The sequence below is a fragment of the Ictalurus punctatus genome, chromosome 24, assembly GCF_001660625.3.
Source record: "Ictalurus punctatus breed USDA103 chromosome 24, Coco_2.0, whole genome shotgun sequence".
Classification (NCBI taxonomy): domain Eukaryota; kingdom Metazoa; phylum Chordata; class Actinopteri; order Siluriformes; family Ictaluridae; genus Ictalurus; species Ictalurus punctatus.
In genome coordinates, this window is record NC_030439.2 from 2,095,343 (window position 1) to 2,111,196 (window position 15,854).

Sequence of the window (15,854 nt, forward strand, 5' to 3'; positions counted from 1 at the left end):
AGCTCTCTCTCTCTCTCCCTCTCTAGCTCTCTCTCTATCTATCTAGCTCTCTCTCTATCTGTCTAGCTCGCTCTCTCTCTCTCTAGCTCTCTCTCTCCCTCTCTAGCTCTCTCTCTCTATCTAGCTCTCTCCCTCTCTCTCTCTATCTATCTAGCTCTCTCTCTATCTGTCTAGCTCGCTCTCTCTCTAGCTCTCTCTCTCTCTAGCTCTCTCTCTCTAGCTCTCTCTCTCTAGCTCTCTCTCTCTAGCTCTCTCTCTATCTATCTAGCTGTCCATCTGTCTAGCTCGCTCTCCCTCTCTCTATCTAGCTCTCTCTCTATCTATCTAGCTCTCTATCTAGCACTCTAGCTCTCTCTCTCCCTCTCTAGCTCTCTCTCTCTCTCTCTCTCTCTCTCTCTATCTATCTGTCTAGCTCGCTCTCTTTCTCTCTCTCTAGCTCTCTCTCTCTCTATCTAGCTCTCTCCCTCTCTAGCTCTCTCTCTCTCCTTCTATCTCTCTCTATCTATCTAGCTCTCTCTCTATCTGTCTAGCTCTCTCTCTCTCTCTAGCTCTCTCTCTCTCTCTAGCTCTCTCTCTCTCTAGCTCTCTCTCTCTATCTATCTAGCTCTCTCTCTCTAGCTCTCTCTCTCTAGCTCTCTCTCTATCTGTCTAGCTCGCTCACTCTCTCTCTAGCTCTCTCTCTCTCTCTCTCTCTCTCTAGCTCTCTATCTAGCACTCTCGCTCTCTCTCTATCTAGCTCTCTCTCTATCTATCTAGCTCTCCCTCTCTAGCTCTCTCTCTCTCTAGCTCGCTCTCTCTCTCTCTATCTAGCTCTCTCCCTCTCTAGCTCTCTCTCTCTCTCTCTAGCTCTCTCTCTCTCTAGCTCTCTCTCTATCTATCTAGCTCTCTCTCTCTAGCTCTCTCTCTCTAGCTCTCTCTCTATCTGTCTAGCTCGCTCACTCTCTCTCTAGCTCTCTCTCTCTCTCTCTCTCTCTAGCTCTCTATCTAGCACTCTCGCTCTCTCTCTATCTAGCTCTCTCTCTATCTATCTAGCTCTCTCTCTCTCTAGCTCTCTCTCTATCTATCTAGCTCTCTCTCTATCTGTCTAGCTCGCTCACTCTCTCTCTAGCTCTCTCTCTCTCTCTAGCTCTCTCCCTCTCTAGCGCTCTCTCTCTATCTGTCTAGCTCGCTCACTCTCTCTCTAGCTCTCTCTCTCTCTCTCTAGCTCTCTCCCTCTCTAGCTCTCTCTCTCTCTCTCTCTCTCTCTCTCTCTAGCTCTCTCTCTCTCTCTCTCTAGCTCTCTCTCTATCTATCTAGCTCTCTCTCTATCTGTCTAGCTCGCTCTCTCTCTCTCTAGCTCTCTATCTAGCACTCTAGCTCTCTCTCTCTCTCCCTCTCTAGCTCTCTCTCTATCTATCTAGCTCTCTCTCTATCTATCTAGCTCTCTCTCTATCTGTCTAGCTCTCTACCTCTCTAGCTCTCTCTCTCCCTCTCTAGCTCTCTCTCTCTCTCTATCTAGCTCTCTCCCTCTCTAGCTCTCTCTCTCTCTCTCTCTAGCTCTCTCTCTCTCTCTATCTATCTAGCTCTCTCTATCTATCTAGCTCTCTCTCTCTATCTGTCTAGCTCGCTCTCTCTCTCTCTCTCTCTCTCTCTCTCTCTCTAGCTCTCTCTCTATCTATCTAGCTCTCTCTCTATCTATCTGTCTAGCTCGCTCTCTCTCTAGCTCTCTCTCTCTCTCTCTCTCTAGCTCTCTCTCTATCTATCTAGCTCTCCATCTGTCTAGCTCGCTCTCTCTTTCTCTAGCTCTCTCTCTCTCTCTCTCTCTCTCTCTAGCTCTCTATCTAGCACTCTAGCTCTCTCTCTCCCTCTCTAGCTCTCCCTCTCTAGCTCTCTCTCTATCTATCTAGCTCTCTCTCTATCTGTCTAGCTCGCTCTCTCTCTCTAGCTCTCCCCCTCTAGCTCTCTCTCTCTCTCTCTCTCTCTCTAGCTCTCTCTCTATCTATCTAGCTCTCTCTCTCTCTCTATCTGTCTAGCTCGCTCACTCTCTCTCTAGCTCTCTCTCTCGCTCTCTCTCTCTCTCTAGCTCTCTATCTAGCACTCTCGCTCTCTCTCTATCTAGCTCTCTCTCTATCTATCTAGCTCTCCCTCTCTAGCTCTCTCTCTCTCTAGCTCGCTCTCTCTCTCTCTATCTAGCTCTCTCCCTCTCTCTAGCTCTCTCTCTCTCTCTCTCTAGCTCTCTCTCTCTCTCTAGCTCTCTCTCTCTCTAGCTCTCTATCAATCTATCTAGCTCTCTCTCTATCTGTCTAGCTCGCTCTCTCTCTCTCTCTAGCTCTCTATCTAGCACTCTAGCTCTCTCTCTCCCTCTCTAGCTCTCTCTCTCTCTAGCTCTCTCTCTATCTGTCTAGCTCGCTCTCTCTCTCTAGCTCTCTCCCTCTCTAGCTCTCTCTATCTATCTAGCTCTCTCTTTATCTGTCTAGCTCGCTCTCTCTCTCTCTCTCTCTCTCTCTAGCTCTCTATCTAGCACTCTCGCTCTCTCTCTATCTAGCTCTCTCTCTATCTATCTAGCTCTCTATCTGTCTAGCTCGCTCTCTCTCTAGCTCTCTCTCTCTCTCTATCTAGCTCTCTCCCTCTCTAGCTCTCTCTCTATCTATCTAGCTCTCTCTCTATCTGTCTAGCTCTCTCTCTCTCTCTAGCTCTCTCTCTCTCTCTCTCTCTCTATCTAGCTCTCTCCCTTTCTAGCTCTCTCTCTCTCTAGCTCTCTCTCTATCTATCTAGCTCTCTCTCTATCTGTCTAGCTCGCTCTCTCTCTCTCTAGCTCTCTCTCTCTCTCTATCTAGCTCTCTCTCTCTCTAGCTCTCTCTCTCTCTAGCTCTCTCTCTCTCTAGCTCGCTCTCTCTCTCTCTCTCTATCTATCTAGCTCTCTCTCTCTCTAGCTCTCTCTCTCTCTCTATCTATCTAGCTCTCTCCCTCTCTAGCTCTCTCTATCTATCTAGCTCTCTCTCTATCTGTCTAGCTCGCTCTCTCTCTCTCTCTCTCTCTCTCTCTAGCTCTCTATCTAGCACTCTCGCTCTCTCTCTATCTAGCTCTCTCTCTATCTATCTATCTAGCTCTCTATCTGTCTAGCTCGCTCTCTCTCTAGCTCTCTCTCTCCCTAGCTCTCTCTCTATCTATCTAGCTCTCTCTCTATCTGTCTAGCTCGCTCTCTCTCTCTCTAGCTCGCTCTCTCTCTCTCTAGCTCTCTCTCTCTCTCTATCTAGCTCTCTCCCTCTCTAGCTCTCTCTCTATCTATCTAGCGCTCTCTCTATCTGTCTAGCTCTCTCTCTCTCTCTCTCTATCTAGCTCTCTCCCTCTCTAGCTCTCTCTCTCTCTAGCTCTCTCTCTATCTATCTAGCTCTCTCTCTATCTGTCTAGCTCGCTCTCTCTCTCTCTAGCTCTCTCTCTCTCTCTCTCTCTCTATCTAGCTCTCTCCCTCTCTAGCTCTCTCTCTCTCTAGCTCTCTCTCTCTCTCTAGCTCTCTCTCTCTCTAGCTCTCTCTCTATCTATCTAGCTCTCTCTCTATCTGTCTAGCTCACTCTCTAGCTCTCTATCTAGCACTCTCGCTCTCTCTCTATCTAGCTCTCTCTCTATCTAGCTCTGTCCATCTATCTAGCTCTCTCTCTCTTTCTATCTCTCTTACACAAGCTGTACACTCATTACATTACATTGTAGCACAGTGTCATTTCTTCAGTGCTGTCACATGAAAAGATATCATCGAATATTTACAACAATGTGAGGGGTGCACTCACTTTTTGTGATTTTATAAATAAATAAACACACAGACATACATACATACATACACATATATATATATATATATATATATATACACACAACATTTCTCAGCCGATACCAGTAACTGATTATTCAGACTGATATTGGCCGATACCCATAGTTCTGCCTTTTATGCCTTCTTTTAAATTAATAATTAATACCACAATTCTGAAGCAAATGCAAATAAAAACTTTACTCTTTCCATTTCAACAAGTTGTTTCACAGTAACTGGTCTCATAACATACAACATATAATGGATTCCCTTTTGAAGGATGTGTGATTATTAAAACTCTTATTGTCCCCTTAAATCTTATGGCTGGGGATTCCTGTACAGAGGAAGGTCCATCTACCTCCACAGAGAATCTCGGCAGTGTACAAATGTTTTTGCAGCTGCCCTGATTAAAAATATTGGGTCTGTGTATGATAACAAATGTCTGTAATACAATCATACTGAATTATCATTATGTCTTCCTAGCTGCCTGAAAAGGAGCTGTATAGGTCCATCTTCAAATGCACCTTCTACAACTTCAAATGGAGGATGCTATGGAATGACATCCTATTAACATAGTCTCCTTCATTGACTGAAGGCACTTTAATAGGAATGTTGGTTGAATCAATACATCCAGTCACATTTGGGAAACCTGAAATTGGCAGGGAACTGCACAAAAGTGTGGAAGAACCGTTTGAGTGCAAGGCCTACTGTTCGAACGGCCCTACACACAGTTGTCTTTCCCACATGCTCTGCATTGCCCACGTTATGCAAAAAACTCCCCATGGCAAAAACAAACAAACAAACAAAGGGAAATGCATAAAATGTGCTCAATGTTAAACGGTGATCCACAATGTGCCACAGTGGCAATGTGAGGTTTCAAAAGGTTTGTTAAATTAACGATTCACATGAAAAATAGTAACTCTCCTAAAATATTCTTCCAGATATGACAACACATCTAAACTTGGTCTTATCACCCTTCCACAGCGGAAAAGATTTCGTATAATCCATGCTTCCTCATCCACAGGACATTCTTCAAAAGAGCACGCCACGCTCTGTCAGCTATCTGAAACAAACTAAGCCTGGAACATAACCTGCTTCAGGCTACTTACATACCCACGGAATACCTCCATGAAAACTATCAGGAACACAGAGCTCAAGACACCATGCATTGGATGCCATTCCATCAGAGGATGTTCAAAAGGGATATATGGGTGTGGTGTCAGGCATCCCCATACTTTTGGCCATAAAGTGTAGTTAGCTATAGTTAAATGGACGCTGCAAAGATGGAGAAACTCGGACAAGAATTATCTCTTCACATTGCCTGCAAACACAACTATATTCTGTTGGCTTGGAAAGGTGTCCAGTTAGATAGTGCGCACAATGCGATATTTTATAAAGCAAATTCTAGCTCGCATTTAAAAAGAAAAGTACGTTAGAGGGACATGTCGGAGTCATGTGTCTCGCTCAGACGTCTGGATTGGTCGATTAAAGTGGGCGTTCCCACTGGTTAAATGTGTGTATTCTATGCTTGGTATTGTTGCATTTGGGGAAAAACAAGAAAACACCATAAAATCATGAATTCAGCTAAAACCCAAAGAGTGAGCAATAAAGTCCCATGCGACAGAATACTACAGTCCATGACAAATAATATTATAGTTTTATGCCTGAATGTCTCTTTACCTCCCTTTAAAAAATTAATATTAAAAACATCTTAATTTGACAAATTCACATGTCAAGATCTGATGGCTTTAAGTTAGAGCACTTGTGTGTCCTTACCGAACTCGAATGAGTATAGCCCCGCCCACATTGTGCACAGAGGTATGGCTTCTGTCCTGTATGACTCTGCTGGTGGCTGTGGAGGGCCCTCTGGTGACGAAACCTTTTCCCACACTGCGAGCAGCAATACGGCTTCTTTCCTGTGTGGATGCGCTCATAGTGTTGAAGATTATGCTGGCATGTAAAACTCTTCTCACACTGTCCACAGTGATACAGCTTCTCTCCCGTGTGAATGCGTTTGTGCTGTTGGAGATTACTCTGACGAGTAAAACTCTTCTCACACTGTCCACAGTAATACGGCTTCTCTCCCGTGTGGATCTGCTCGTGATCTTTTGAGATGATGACTTTTAGTAAAACTCTCCCCACAGTCGGAGCAGTGGTACATCTGGAAAACACAACAAAATGATTCAAGATGCTTAAAGTATTTTAGATTGTCCCCAAGCATCTATGGAATTGTTTTTGGAAACATCTCCTACAATACAGTAATACGACTCGACCACCCAATCACCCGCCTTTAATAGCTGTAACAGTTTTGTAATTTTAGATTTGTAATGTAATTCTATTGATTGCAGCAATACCAAAACCACTGTGACTGATCATTCTTCAGAGCCAAGATGAACAAGACAGTTGACCTAACTTACACATGATTTCAAGTTACCTCAAGTTACCTTCAGGGGCAACCTGAAGTGTCACTGAGGAAGCAGCACCCTTCGAGCTAACGCTATTACATTAATTTCTTCTAATCTCCATACTTTAAAATTATTTACCTTACGTTATACAAATATAACTGACACTACTTTAGATAAAACAATCGTAACGTTGCGCTGTCGCTCAATTTGATCTGTTTTTTACAAACATCCGTGACTAGCTTGCGACTAGCTTGTAGCCTGTAGCCCGCTAGCATCACCTACCGCTAGCCTTGTTTACGTTTCACATTTCTCATTTACCGCTGTTCTGTTTAAAAAACAAATATGTCTGCTGTCTCTCCGGTTTTGAGTGCAGATGAGGACTCGCTCGAGCTTCACATGGTGCGGCTGGAACTGGAGGATGTGGAGAAGCAGATCCGCGGCCTACTCGACAAGCAGGCCCAGCTGCTGGAGCGACAAACTGCGCTGGAAACATCTTGTGCCTCTGCCCACATATCCAAGGTAAGCACACAGCGTGGTATTTCCACTCCCAGCCCCTCTACACCGTGTGTTTCTCTGTGCAGGGACCGTGCACCTAGGACTTTCCCAGCCGTGGTCTCCGTCACGCCGGCGCCAACACACCTCGGGCCTTGGGTGAACCGGCGGCGGAAGGCGCGGGCTGGACCCTCTCCACCTCCGGTGTTCGAGATTCCAACCAGGAACTGTTCCGCCCCTCTCCGTCAGACCAGACCCAACGCTGTGATCGTCGGGGACTCCTCTAAAGGTAAGGTGCGCGCACGCTGTTTTTCTGGTGCTCGTGTCCTCGATGTCGCCGCGCAGGTATCCGGGATCCTGAAGAAGGACGAGCGCATTGGAGCAGTTGTGCTGCACGCGGGGATGAACGACACCAGGCCGCGGCAGCCGGAGGTTCTGAAGAGGGACTTCTCCAGCCTGATGGAGACGGTACGAGGCAGATCACCCACCGCGAAGATCATCGTCTCTGGACCTCTTCCCACATACAGACGTGGAGCAGAAAAGTTCAGTAGACTTCTAGCATTAAATGATTGGTCAGTCTCTTGGTGTAATGAGCAGAATCTGGTGTTTGTCAATAACTGGAATCTGTTCTGGGAGCGTCCTAGGTTGTTTCGTCCTGATGGCCTGCACCCCAGCAGCCTCGGAGCGGAACTGCTTTCAGACAACATCTCCAAGGCGCTACACTCCAAGTGACTGCCTACCGTAAGTACATCTTCCTACAATAACAACATTCAGTATAATCAATGTTCAATTAAAAACCCGGCACTGGTGATGCATACTATAGAGACTGTGTCTGTTCCCCGAGCTATACAAATATATAGAAAATCTCGGAAAGTCCATCTTCGTAACCTAATTAACATAAAATTAAATCATACTGAATGCACAGCCAGCACTTTTGATCTGAGGCTAGGACTATTAAACATTAGATCTCTTGCGTCTAAGGCTCTTATTGTTAACGACATCATTACTGATCAGGAATGTAATTAATGTGTTTAACAGAAACTTGGATTAAACCAAACGAGTACATAGCATTAAGTGAAGCCAGTCCTCCTGGATACAGTCATGTACATCAGCCTCGTTCAGCTGGTAGAGGAGGAGGTGTTGGTCTCATCCATAGTAAAAATCTAGTCGTCACACAAAAACCTAAGCATAAATTTAATTCTTTTGAAATTCTTTATACCGGTATAAGTTATGTAGCCACAAAAAATAAGTCAATTCCTCTAATTCTTATTTACAGACCCCCAGGGCCATATACTGAATTTCTTAGTGAATTTGCAGACTTTGTCTCAAACCTGGTTGTGTCTGTAGATAAAGCATTAATCGTCGGAGACTTTAATATTCATTTTGATAACCTGGAAGACCCTCTAAGATTAGCGGTTGTGTCCATCTTAGATGCAGTAGGGATTAATCAGAACGTAATCGGGCCTACTCATAATGGTGGTCACACTCTTGACCTCATACTAACATACGGACTAAGTATAGAAAATATTATCATTTTTCCACAGTCTGAAGTCGTCTCAGACCATTATCTTATCTCGTTCATAATACGTATTGATCGTAATATTTCCACCTCGCCTCGCTACCGTGTAAAACGTACCTACACATCAGCTACTGCACCGAGCTTCATAAATAACCTCGCAGAAACATCAATTAGATTTGGATCACCGTCAGATCACACAGAACTCGATCAGGCGACTGAAAGCTTGGAGTCAACACTCCGCTACACGCTAGATAGAGTGGCTCCACTCAAAAGGAAAATAATTAGAGAAAAAAAATTAGCACCCTGGTATAACGATCAAACGCGAACCTTAAAACAGACCGCTCGACAATTAGAACGTAAACGGCGTCAAACCAAACTGGTGATATTTCAAACAGCATGGAAGGAGAGCCTACTGAAATATAGGAAATCTCTTGGCGATGCTACAAAAATCTATTTCTCCACCTTAATAGGAGACAACAAAAACAATTCTAGATTCCTTTTCAACACAGTAGCAAAATTAACTAGGAATAAAACCACTACAGAGAGAAACACTCAATCATTACACAGCAGTGAAGATTTCATGACATTTTTCAATGATAAGGTTGAAAATATTAGACGTGAAATACAGGCCATTAAATTAAAACTGGACAGTACTGTAACAAACCCATTACATGACAATGTAGCAATATCAGATCAATGCTTAGAGTGTTTTGCTCCGCTTAGAGAGACCGAACTAGCTACATTAATCTCTTCATCCAATTCATCAACTTGCATACTAGATCCCGTACCTACATGTTTGTGTAAACAGATTTGTCCAGGAGTAATTGAACCACTTCTAAATATAATCAATTCTTCCCTAAGCACGGGCTATGTACCTAAATCACTTAAACTAGCAGTTATTAAACCCCTGATTTAAAAACCTGACCTTGACCCGTCTCAACTGTCCAGCTATAGACCGATATCAAATCTCCCCTTCATCTCTAAGATTTTAGAAAAGGTTGTAGCACAGCAGTTATGCTCGTACTTAGATAGGAATAACATTCATGAAATGTATCAGTCAGGATTTAGACCTCATCATAGCACAGAGACAGCGTTAGTTAAAGTAGTAAATGACCTTCTACTGACCTCTGATCAGGGTTGTGTCTCGCTGCTTGTGTTACTCGACCTTAGTGCAGCTTTTGATACTATAGATCACACTATTCTCCTTGATAGATTAGAAAATGTTGTTGGTATTAAGGGAACAGTCCTCTCCTGGCTCAGGTCTTATCTGACCGATCGTTATCAGTTCGTAGATGTAAATGGTGAATTCTCCATGCGTACTGAGGTTACTTTTGGAGTTCCACAGGGTTCTGTTTTAGGCCCACTGCTCTTTACTTTATATATGCTACCCCTAGGTCAAATTATTCGTAAACATGGAATTAGCTTCCACTGTTATGCAGATGATACACAGCTGTATGTTTCAGCGAAGCCAGAGGACAGACAGAAGCTCAGTAAAGTTGAGGATTGTGTAAAGGACATTAGACGTTGGATGTTAACTAACTTCCTTCTACTGAATTCTGATAAAACAGAAATACTTTTATTAGGCCCACGTGTAGCTAGAAGTAATCTTTCTGATCACATGGTTACTCTGGATGGTCTTTCTGTTTCATCATGTGCAGCAGTTAAAGACCTTGGAGTGATTATTGACTCCAGCCTATCATTTGATGCTCATGTAGATAATATTACTAGGATAGCTTTCTTTCATCTCAGAAATATTTCTAAAATAAGAAACATATTGTCACTACATGATGCGGAAATACTAGTTCATGCATTCATCACCTCTAGATTAGATTACTGTAATGCCTTTTGGTTTTCTATGATCCGCCACGCCTACTTAGGTCAAAAGATGCAGGCTATTTGACGGTACCTCGAATAGTGAAGGCTACAGCAGGGGGCGGAACTTTCTCTTATAGAGCCCCACAGTTATGGGACAGTCTTCCTATTAGTGTTCGGGACTCAGACACAGTCTCAGTGTTTAAGTCTAAGCTTAAAACGTATTTGTTTACTCAAGCCTGACCCTGACTAGATTCTGTTCTACTACTTCGCAGTCATAATTATCTTTTTTCTCCCTCTCTCCTTTCGCCGATCCCCACACGAATTTATGGAGATACTAGAGATCCAGATCCTTTCTGCCTCTGGATGGAGCTCAAATCTTCTCCAATTCCAGACTGCTGGGTCTACGGCTGCTCCTAACGCCATACAGACTTCATATAAATCTATAATGAACTTTTTCACACTAACTGTTGTTACCCAGATGAGGATGGGTTCCCTTCTGAGTCGGGTTCCTCTCAAGGTTTCTTCCTCTTAAAACATCTTAGGGAGTTTTTCCTTGCCACCGTCGCCACTCAGTGGCTTGCTCAGTTGGGATAAATTCACACCTTTAATATCTGTATACCGTGTTTATATGTTTCTGTAAAGCTGCTTTGAGACAATGTCTATTGTAAAAAGCGCTATACAAATAAAATTGAATTGAATTGAATCTCTATCTCTCTCTCTCTATCTATCTCTCACTCTCTCTCTCTCTCGCTCTGAAGTTGTGGCCGCACACACGTGTAGTAAAAAAAAGACGGAGAGGAAGCGGGGCCGAGCGGAGTCAGGGTGGAGAAGCAGGATAGTGTGAGCAGTGTAGAGCAGTCAGAGACTGCTGGAGGACAGGACACTGACGAAACCACGGCAGGGGGTAATGGACCTGATAGACCTGAGCAAACAAGGGAGGAACTAAGAGAGGGGTCAGACGAGCTGACTCCTGGAGGGAGAGGCCCAGAACTAGAAAGAACTCAGGAATCTATAGTACAGGCATAAAAACGGAGCAGAGTAGGGGGGTCAGATAGCACTGGGGGTGCAGCAGTGGAGGGGGGGTCAGATTGCACTGGGGGTGCAGCAGTGGAGGGGGGGTCAGATAGCATGGGGGGTAGGGGGGGTCAGAAAACATGGATATAGCAGACAGTAGTGAGAAGTCAGTAAGTCTTCAAGTAGAGCAGGAGAAGGAAGTGGAAGAGGAGGAATTCCAGGATGACAACCTCTCCGATATCTCAGGCATTAGTGGGTTGCAGTTGGGGGAAGATCAAGAGCTCTATTCACTAACTGAAATTGTGGGATTTCTGGATGACACATTTGGCAGACCGGTTGAGATCAAGGATTTTTTTCGGATACTGAAAAATTTATTGCTTCAGCAGTAAAGTTACAACGTACAGCAAGTTACGAGGAGCTAGACCAAAGGAAGAGATACCGTTTAAAAAATCATCTAGCTAGATTACAGAAACCTTCGGCCAAAAGAAAGAAAAAATGAAAGCGTTACACTGGGTGTTTTTCTTTTTCTGCACTGCTGTCTTTTCTGTCTTCTCTTTCTTCTCTTTAATCCCTCCAGTGGAGAAATTAAAAATAGGCTCCTTAAACATCAGTGGTGGTAGGGATAGGAACAAAAGAGCAGCAGTTGGAGAACTGATCAAACAAAAGAACATGGATATAATTTTTTTTACAAGAGACTCATAGTAATCCGGAAAATGAGAGAGAGTGGGCAATGTGGTGGGAAGGGAAAATTTTCCAGAGCCATGGAACAAATGTCAGTGCTGGGGTAGCAATACTTTTTAACAGAACATTGGGGGACACCAACACACGCATAACAGAACTGGAGCAGGGCAGGGTTTTAATGGTGCAGGCGGAAATAAAGGGAACAGAGTGTGTTTTTATAAATGTTTATGCCCCCAACAACGGCAGTGAGAGAGCACAACTTTTTAACAAACTAAAAAATGCAATACAACAAAGTGGAAGAAATCCCCTAGTAATATTGGGAGGGGATTGGAATTGCACCACAGATTTTACCCTAGACAGGATCGGGGAGGAACCACACCCACAGTCTGCTAAGGCACTTGAGGGGCTTATCAGACAGTGTGGCTTGGTTGACGTGTGGAGGGAGAGAAACCAGGGAACCAGACAATACACTTGGGTCAAAATTACTAATAAGAGGATCACTGCAGCAAGATTGGACAGGTTCTACATCACCAGAACAAACGGAAATAAATTCTATAAAGCAGTCATGAGCCCCTCTGGTCTTTCAGATCACCATTTAATTACTGTAGCCCTATTGATGTCTGTCACAAAAAAGTATAAATTGTATTGGCATTTCAACACAAAACTGCTTCAGGACGAGGGTTTCTGTGGAAACTTTAAGGCTTTTTGTGGCGAGTGGAAAAAAACAAAAGATTTTAACAGCTTGGTCTCCTGGTGGGAGGTGGGAAAACCACAAATTAAAGTATTTTGTCAGAAATACACAGCACACTCAATAGAGACAATAAAAGGTCAAATACAAGAACTCGAGGCGGAGATAATTTAACAGAAAGTGAAATAATTGGTAGAAATGACCCAAAAACGAGCAGTTTGCTGGAGGGAAAGAGAAAGTCCTTAAGCTCCTTCCTCCATGAAAAGGCCAAAACAGCACTAATAAGATCCCGCATTTCAAATATCAAGGACATGGACTCTCCCAGTGCCTTCTTTTTCAACCTTTCCAGGAAGGCGAAACCACAAAACCAGATGCTGTACCTCAGACGAGCGAATGGAACTATAACAAAAGGGGTGGCTGAAATGAGGAGAGAAGCCACGGTCTTTTACACCGACCTCTACAGCGCTGAGACCTGCGACCCATCCTGCAGGGAGGAGCTGTTCAGGGAGCTGCCCAATCTGACTCTCGAGCAAAGCAGTATGCTGGACCCAAACCTTGAAATGCAAGAAGTGAGGAGTCACGTGACGCCATGCGAAGGGCAGACGTGTGAAAGACAGCTCTGCGCACTTTGCTAATTTTTCTAATTATTTTCATGATATAATCTGGTGAAATTCTGTACATCCGGTTACACTCTTGCTGTTTGAGGTAAACATGGCAAAGAAGTTAAAATCCTCGAGCTCTGGAGACATTAAAAGACGTGTTCAAGATGGAAGTCCGGATGAGGCTGTGGACCGCAGACTCGCTTTGGGGTGGTGCGGCGGGAGAAGAAATCCAGCGCCAACTGTCCAACATGTCGGGGATGCTGACGAAGGTTGTTGCTGACTTGGAATTGCTGATTTCGCTGTAATACGACGTTCGATTACCGCGATAGAAATAAATTTCTCTGAGTTAGTTACAAGAGTGGCGGATGCTGAGAAACGACTCGAGTATCTTCGGAAAGAGAATTATCCGCTAATCCGCCCGCGACCAACAGAGACTTGGAAAAAATATTTGAAAGGTTGGAAGATTTGGAAAATCGAAGCCGAAGGAATCATTTGTGGATTATTGGAGTTCCTAAGCATGAAGAAGGCAGAGATATGGTGAAATTTCTGGATGAGCTTTTCCCGAGTCTGCTCGACATAACAGGCCATAAAGTAGAACTCGAGCGGGTTCACAGAGTCCCGGCTCGGAGATCTGGCATGGGAGACAGGCCGCGACCAAGCCTGGCCAGGTTTCTGAGATCATCCGATAAAGATCTCGTGTTGCGCCAGGCGAGGAGCAAATGAGGGCTCTCTTGGAAGAATCACAGTATTTTCTTGTTCCCGGACTTTGCGAACTCGACCAGAGAGAAACGGATCGGTTCAAGGAATGCAAGAAGGTCTTGCACTAACGTGAGATCACTTTTGCACTGATGTTTCCGGCCAGACTGAGAATAAACACCAAAGACGGCAGCAAAGCATTTACGTGTCCCAATCAGGCAATGTCTTTTATTGAATCAGTGGGTGAATAATCCACGGGAAGTTCCTCTTGTGAGGGGGTCGACTCGCTGTGCGTACTCTGGATTTCGGAGGGAAATGGGCGCCGTTTTTCATTTCTTTTTGCGTTGGCACCGCCGAACGGCTAGAGATGGTTTTGTTTTGTGAAATGTCACTTCCTTAAAGAAACTTTGGCATGGACGGAAGATCACTTTTACAATGAAGTTCCAGCCCAGACTGATAATAGATACTACAGACTGATAATAGATACTACAGACGACCGCAAAATTGTGCGGCCTCCGAGTGAACTGGCTCTGGACCATCAGAGGAACCGGGATGCGGTTTTGTTTCCCTTTGTGCTGGCTCCCCCTAGCGGCGGGGCTTCTTTTGCTGAATAACACTGCTTCAGGACAGTGGCAGGTGTCTCTGCTCGCTCCTTGCGCTTGTGCCTCCTGTTGGCTGAAGTCCGATTTGCGGAGTACTTCCACGGGGCTTTGGAATAATGACGTCATTCTTTCCTAACAGCCGGCTCGCTGATTATTTGTTGTGTAAACAGAAACTGGAAACTGGACGGCTCTATATCGGCTGGAATTTGCTTTGTGAAGGAACACCTTCGAGGCAGTTCTGTGAATTAGTCTATACATTATTTGTGTTTACTCTGCTTATTGGTTGGGGTGTATTTTTTTATTTTAGAAAATATTTTATGTAATTTTCCATCGCAAATTTGTGAGGCAGAATCGTGCAATCCGATGGCAGAGTTGTCGCGGGGGGCTCTCGTAGGCGTACATGGACTCTGAGTTTAGGGGCATTGGCGCCGGTTGGCGCTGTCATGCGCGGGGTTGATGCGCATGTTTTTCTTTTTCCTGATTGTTTTGTTCGGGGGGAAGCTCGGGGTTTTAATGTTGCATCAAGGTTGAATTGTGGTCTTCATAATTTTGTTTTGGCACACGATTAATTTTTTCTGTTATATCAAAATGTCAGATGTCAACGAGTGTACTGTCTCTCTCCACGTGGAATGTGAATGGGTTAGGACACCCCATTAAAAAAAGGAAGGTCATTACTTTTCTTAAGCGTAAGAAATATGATATTGTGTTTCTTCAAGAAACGCATCTTTCCCCGCAGGAAGCTGAAAAATTTGGGAAGATATGGGGTGGTCATGTGTTCATTATATTGGTAACTAAGCATCTACAATTCAAATGTCTCAAACAGTTTAAAGATAAATTAGGGAGAGTAATTATTGTTTTAGCAGAAATTCAGGGGCAAAGTCTTATTTTGGCTAATATTTATGCACCCAATGCTGATGATCTGGGCTTTTTTATAGATCTTGAAGGGATGTTGCAATCTGCTGGCACTGCACATGATATAATGTTGGGAGGAGACTTTAATCTTTTGATGGACTCAGTCCTTGATCATAGTGTTGCAAAAGTGTGTACGCCCCCTAGAGCAACAGTGATGCTTCACAGGATATGTAAAAATCTTGGTCTTGCAGATATCTGGAGACTTTTGAACCCATCTGGTAGGGACTATACATTTTTTTTCATCAGTCCATAAGATTTATTCTAGAATAGATTTTTTTTTTTTATATCCAAATCGCTCATTTCATCTGTTGCCGATTGTTCAATCGGAAAGATTCTAGTCTCACGCCCTGGTGAGTTTAGAGGTGTGGCCACAAACGGAGAAGAAGAAATCATTTAGTTGGCGCTTTAATGTATCCCTTTTACAAAATCTTGTAAGAGACCAGAAGAATACGTTTGGGAGCAGCTACAGTGAAAAACGTGGCCTACTGCCTTTGGTAAGGCAGTGAAGAAGAACGTAGGCCTATTCTGGAAAAGCAGTGAAAAACGTGGCCTGCTGCCACGAGCCACAGTGAAGAACATACTGCTTCGTGAACTGCAGTGAAAAAGTATTGTTTGGTGTGGTGTAAAACATTGCCATCTATGGACAG